A 6,689-nucleotide genomic window follows, 5' to 3' on the forward strand; every position below is an offset into this window, starting at 1 on the left:
GGTTAACACTGGCTCCTAGGTTTAAAAGTGCGGTAACAGTATACTTGTCGCCCAACATGCTTGGTACAGTATACTTGTCGCCCAACATGCTTGGTACAAATGGTTTAACCACACCATTTGTAGTAGTAATTAAGGGAAACTACTCAGTGAGGAATGCTTGTTGAGGAACATTCGTACGTCATTTGGTGGTGCACATGTCCTTCAAAAACTTGGCATGCTTGGGCAAATGCTTAAGTGCATCTAGAAAAGGTAAGTTTATGGTCAAATTTTTGAAGGTTTTACGGATCTCATCGAAATTTTTGTCACGTTTATTCTTTGCCAAACGGGCAGGGAATGGAGCTTTTGGGCCGAATCGCGCATATGGATCAGTGGCATCTTTCTCTAGGGACGTGGATGTAAATTTGAAAGGAACAACTTCGTCCGTTATAGGTTGCGAGGTAGGAGTTGGAAGGACGTCAACCGTGGCTTCCATTTATTCGACGTCTGGCATACGTATGTGATTGTCGATGGTTTGGCCAGAACGAAGAGTGGTAATGGCATTTACCTCACCCTGGCTTATATTACTAGATTCTGGTGCATTGTTGAGTTCAAAGGCAGTGTTTGTAGGCTTAGGGTTTGGAACTGCTTGGCCAGCGAACACACCCTTTTGACTTTTATCTTGTGCTAATAGCTGAAGAGACTGTTAGATAGATGCTAAGATTTGATTCTGTTGATTCATGTAAGTCAGAAAAGTTTTAGCTGTTTTATCGGCAACGGATTGTACTAGTGGAGCAGTAGGAACAAGTTCACGGTTATTATTTACGGGTTGATTTTGGTAGCCATATCCTTGATTAGCGAGAACAAGGTTGCGGTTGTTTTGGTACCCTATATTTGCATTGTTGGGAAAATTACTTTGCCCTTGTTGGAATTGCAGAGGATTTCCTTGATGGTAGGAATTGTAGTTCACGAGTGGTCGTACAGGAGCGTTGTTGACACCCAGAAGAGCTTGTTGTTGGGCAGGGGGTGCCCAAGCCAAATTTGGATGTTGTCGCCAAGGTGCATTAGGGATGTTAAAAGCACAAGCCTCTTCAGAAGATTGGGGAAGGCACTCTTATACCAAAGGACAATAAGAATCGGCGTGCTCAGGACTTAAGCAAAGAGGACATGGGGAAGCGTTGACAGCCATGACATGTTTAGGTTTCTGATCATTTACTTGAACTGAAAGAGCATCGACCTTTTTGTTTAGGAACTCAATCAGAGTTTTTAATTCTGGATCGGGTTTGACCTCGAACATAGATGTAACTTTGGTAGGAGTGTCTTTAGAAGATCTGGAAGAATCAGTGTTTCCCCAATGGGTGCTTCGTGAAGCCTGTTTCTCAAGGAAAGTGTGTGCTTCAGTAGCGCCTTTGTCCATGAAACAACCGCCGTTCATAATATCTAATGTTTCCTTTTGATGGTCAGAGAGACCATTAAAGAATGAACGTACTAATACAGTGTTGTCGAGTTAATGATGGGGACATTCGAGAAGCAGATCAGTAAATCTGCTCCATGCTTCCGAAAAGGATTCCTGGGGATGTTGGTGAAAGAATTGAATCTTCTGAAGCATTTCTGTAGTTTTCTTCTGAGTATAGAAGTTTATCATGAATGCTTGTACGAGTTTGGCCCATGTGTCAATGGATTGCGGCACTTGTCCTGCGAGCCAAACTTAAGCTTTCTCAGCTAAGGTGAAGGGAAACAACCTAAGTAAGACTTGTTCATTGGTAATGGTCAGATGGTGGAAAGTGGTGACTACTTGTTGCATCCGACGAAAATGATTGTACGGTTTTTCATGGTCTAAACCATGGTAAACAGGTAACAAACCGAAAATGTTTGGCGGAATGCGAAAATCACCTACAATCGCGATCGAAGTTTAATGCGGGGGAGCGTGTCCTTCCCAGAAGGCGATATAAAAATCCGAAAGGGGTTTCTCGACTGTGAGATTTTCCTGGGCCATAATTAAGGGAGATAATGACAACAGAGATACTTGACGAGGTTGGCTTATTTAAGGAAAAACTATGTCTAGGAGATAATTTAAGCAATTGTTTATTGTATTTCCGACGGCGATATGTAATTTCTAATTCCTTATTAGTACCAGACCGTAGTCTCATACAAATATAAGTTTTAATTCTAGGCTTATAAGGAACAACTTATGATAGGAGGAATTAGAATTAAAGAAGGAGGAAAGTGAACACGTCTTCCTGAGCTGTTGCTAACTTTAGCAGGTAAGCTAGGATAATGTGTGAATATTCCAGGAGCCAGGTCACCTAAGAGAATTGAGGAAGGTTGTTCGTGCTAGCACATTCCTTAATTAGGCAACCTCAGTCTTTCAAGTTTCCTAGACACTGATGGAATAGAATGATGGTGTATTATGCGGGGTATTATTAAGTTGATTATGATGAAATTTTTATTATTAGGATTTTTTTTATTTTTTTATTTTTTTTATTTTTTTTATTTTTTAATTTTTAATTTTTTTAATTTTTATTTTACGTAATTAATGTATTATGGAGATGTGATTACAGAACATGTAATTAAAAATGATAGATGCCAAAATAGAAACTAAACATACATGCTAGTTTTACACAGGAAGTCTACACATGCAACTCTATATTACTTATACGTGAATAGAATTATGTCCTACACATGCAATAATCTATAGCTACCGATACGTACAACTATATGTGAGCTAGGGGAATGTCGAGATCGAACTCATGCAAATGAATACCGCGTACGTGAATTGATGTAACATACACATACAAAAATATTCTAAGCAGGTGGTTTGAAATTACACATACATCCAAATATATTCGAATAATATTAATCATATTAACGTGAATATGTAATGATGAACCACATTTACATGTAAGGAGTTCTCACAAATATGCAGGGTAAAACAGGTTATATCAAACAACCAAATAATATCCTCGACAAAGTTTGAGGAGTTTAAGAATTCGAAACCTGGCATCCCACGATTCCTCGTACAACGATCGAATTAACTCTCGAGCTCATGAACTTATTGGATGGGGGATAAACAGGACTAGAGAGTCCAAAAGAGTACTGAAAAGGAAAGTGGCATGTACCTAAAAACCGGAGTGTTGATACTCCAGGTTAGTCTCACACGCTACTAATTTAGTCTCATCTGAGACTCTTTTGTCAGTTCAGTATTTCAAGTTCCTACGGAATACTTAGACTGTGCTAATAAAAATAAGCAAGATTTGGTTCACAGATATCTGTTAGTAGAAAAAGTTGGGGCAAACAGTTACGTAACACGTGATAACTATAAAATGTATAGTCTACCTACGAAATGAACGATGAATTCACAACGTAAGTAAACTAAACTAATTTTTTACTAGATATTTATCAAAGCTTCTACTCTCGATGCGAATTGCACTAAGTGGAGTAGGAAGTTCGTTCCACTCCTAGTTCCCTAGCATGGATTGTCTTCTAAGTCTAAGAAATCAGTCCTAAGTCAATGAGAGCTTTCTGAAATGTTATGCTAACAAGACGGCGTTAATTTAAATAACAAGATATAATATAAACTAAAGTTAATCTATGAAAGCTACGGGAATACGATTGTTTGACTCTAGATAAAGAAATAGAGGGGAATTAAATCCACCTCGAATCCAACTTAATAACCTAGTATAGATTGTCGTATCTCGATTCTTACGTTTTCACGGCAAGAATTTCGAGTCTAATCCCTAGTGTTCATGGCATTCCTACCGGATACTAACTAGCATGTGAGGTCGTCCACCCATTCTCATGGCTAAAACCGACCTTCTAGAGTGGAATAGATTCTACAACCAATTCTATACTAACCACTAAGTTTCATCAAGGCTTCATCAACCCCTCTAATGGAGGTTTTAGCCTTGAGTCATCAACCTAACATTTTCCATTGAATCTAAACTAAACATAATGTAAGAAATTGAGATTTACTTAATTAAACAATAATGAATCTAATTTAATGACTGGAATGGAATAAGAACAAGAATTTAAATTAGATCTAGAATGGAAATGACAAAACGAAATTGAATAATAACTATTTTATTTATCTAATCAATCAAGAACAATCATTCAAGAATTTAATCTAAAACAAGAATTGTAATGGAACTAAAACTTAATTAATTAATTAAAACAGATCTAGAATTCTATATATTAATTTAGGTCTAACTAGCTACCATTAACAAAGAATGAAGCTTTTGTTTTTATACATCCAGATCCAAAAATCGTGCATGGGCTTGGAGCCATGTTTTGGGCCAGAGAATCAGGCCCAAAACCCAATTCTTTCGGTCCAAAAAGGCCTCTTCAGCTGCAGTTCGCTTCAACAGACTTTTCGTCCACATTTGCTCCTCTGATTGGGTCAAGGTTTGGACCATTGGAAAGCTCTTTCCGAGCCGGTCGTTTTGACATAAGGTAGGCCCAATTATGAGGTCTGAGTCTAAAGATATGGTCTTCAGAAGTTCTGCTGACTGTTACTCCTTTATCTCGCTAAAGTGGCACATTTCTGCACATAATGGACTTTGAAGCCTGAAATGCATAAAAACACGTAATCAGTATTAACTCTTACTTATTATTCACATAATTGGTCTAACAGTATGATTATTAAGGGGTTAAAACTACAGTTTTGGGCTCTTATCAAACCACCCCCAAACAGCATTTTGCTTGTCCTCAAGCAAACATGAGAAATTAGAATAAGTGACCAAAAATGGAGTTCTAACTACTCTCTTTTATTTGAGTGCGATTGCATTGACCATATGCAACAAGGCCTTAAACCACTAGGAATTCCCTAGTGGACGAAGTTATAGCCTCGTGAGAGTTTTTCAAATTGAAGGTACTCACAAACTTCATCTATACTACAACGACTAAGAAATAAAACTATTGTTTTCTCATTCATGTCTCAACTATCTATACATCTCACTAGCAAATACATAAGAATAACCCAAATCAGAACCCTAAGCTAATATATGCATAATAATCAATCATCTAAAATAAACATATAACAATGAGTAATACTATGAAATGTAATAGCAAGGTCCGCTTTAAAAAACTTCGAATAAGCGCCCTTAAGTAGGTCCTCACATAAATGTCAAGACAAAACCACTCTGATTTTTCCACTCAAGTTTCTTTTGCTCGGTGTGCAGTGGGCACACTTTACCTTACAATCTCAATGACAACAAGGAAGCGAGTCGATCAAACACATCGCCACTTACTATCACACTAACCTATTCCTAATTAAGCTAGAGGTCTTTATTAGGTGTCAAGGGATTAGGAGATGGTTTAAGAAGGAAGGAAATGGATATTCAAAAAGGACAAGTCTGAGATAATAGAGTCTTCATATTATGTAACTAGAGAAACCTTGTTATTTACTTTTGCTTCTACACTTTGTTTCCATCCTTAGCCATATTTTTCTTTTTCTTTTCTTTGGCTTTTGACTCCCTTTATTCTATTTTTGGAGTTTTGATTTATTTCTATTTTTTTTTTTTTCTTTAGATGGAAACTTCTTTTTCTTTATTTCCGAAGCAACTAACTAATTTTTGTTTACATGTGTTTTTTCTTCTTCTTTTCTTCATCATTCTATTCTCGGACTTATTCTAAATTGGGTAGGTTGATTTATTTATTTTTTTATTTTGTTTTGTTTTTGTAATGAGGGTAAAAGAATTGTGGTTTATGGAAGGGCTAATGAAAGGCTCGAGAGGGGCTTAATTAGCGGAAAATAATTCATAGGTTTGAATTTCTGGCTATATCGATCCAAAGAGGGCCTAAATTCTCGCTTAGGATATGGCATATTGATCAAGCAAGTGGACGTGTGATTTCTCTATCCGGATTTTACTTCTCCCTTGTGTCATTTCTCAAATGTTTCGCTCATATAAGGCTTTAGGCTAATATTCTCACAGGATTTGTAGAATAAGTACTCTAGCCTAGATTTCAGAAACTTACTGCTAACAATCATAGATACTCATGTAATAAATTTATAGATAGATGCAAAGATTATTACCTACATATTAACCTAAGTTTCTAACAATTATTCTGATGCAAAAGCTATGTGAGACTTCTAAATTGTTAAGAGCATAGAGAAAGAAAACAATACCAATATTCCTAAGTATATATAGCATACTTTTTTTTTTTATTTATATTTTTGAATTTTTGAAATTTTAACTAGAAAACAAGTGCATATTATACATATCTATATCCTAACAGATGTCTTAATTACACGTGTTTCTATGCCCCCAAACAAGAAGCATGCTTTGTCCTCAAAGCATTTAAATAAAGAGGGTAGGAAAAATACCATTGAAACGCGTGAAATTCAGGAACATCTGCAAAACAAAGTTAAAACATACAAATATAGTAATAAAAAACTGACGCAACTCTATAAGAGTTCCACCCATTATGGGGTTAACAGAATTAAATTGCTTGGGACATAAGCAGACACTAACTTAACTAAAACTTACCTGCACCCCAGCATTTACTCGTCATCCTCCTCTTCTATATGAGGTTCTTTCGCATCCTGCCATGCCATAACAACTTGCCACGCCTTCCGTCGTGTATCATCAACTAGTGCTAACCTCTCTAGTGTTATTTGGTCTGATGGGGTGTAAAGGGGCAACCAAATGTGGTGCAGACCGCCATCCCGGCCAAGTCATGGCTCGAATGATCTTACCATTATTCGATTGGTGGGT

The sequence above is a fragment of the Coptis chinensis genome, chromosome 1, assembly GCF_015680905.1.
Source record: "Coptis chinensis isolate HL-2020 chromosome 1, ASM1568090v1, whole genome shotgun sequence".
NCBI classification, from domain to species: domain Eukaryota; kingdom Viridiplantae; phylum Streptophyta; class Magnoliopsida; order Ranunculales; family Ranunculaceae; genus Coptis; species Coptis chinensis.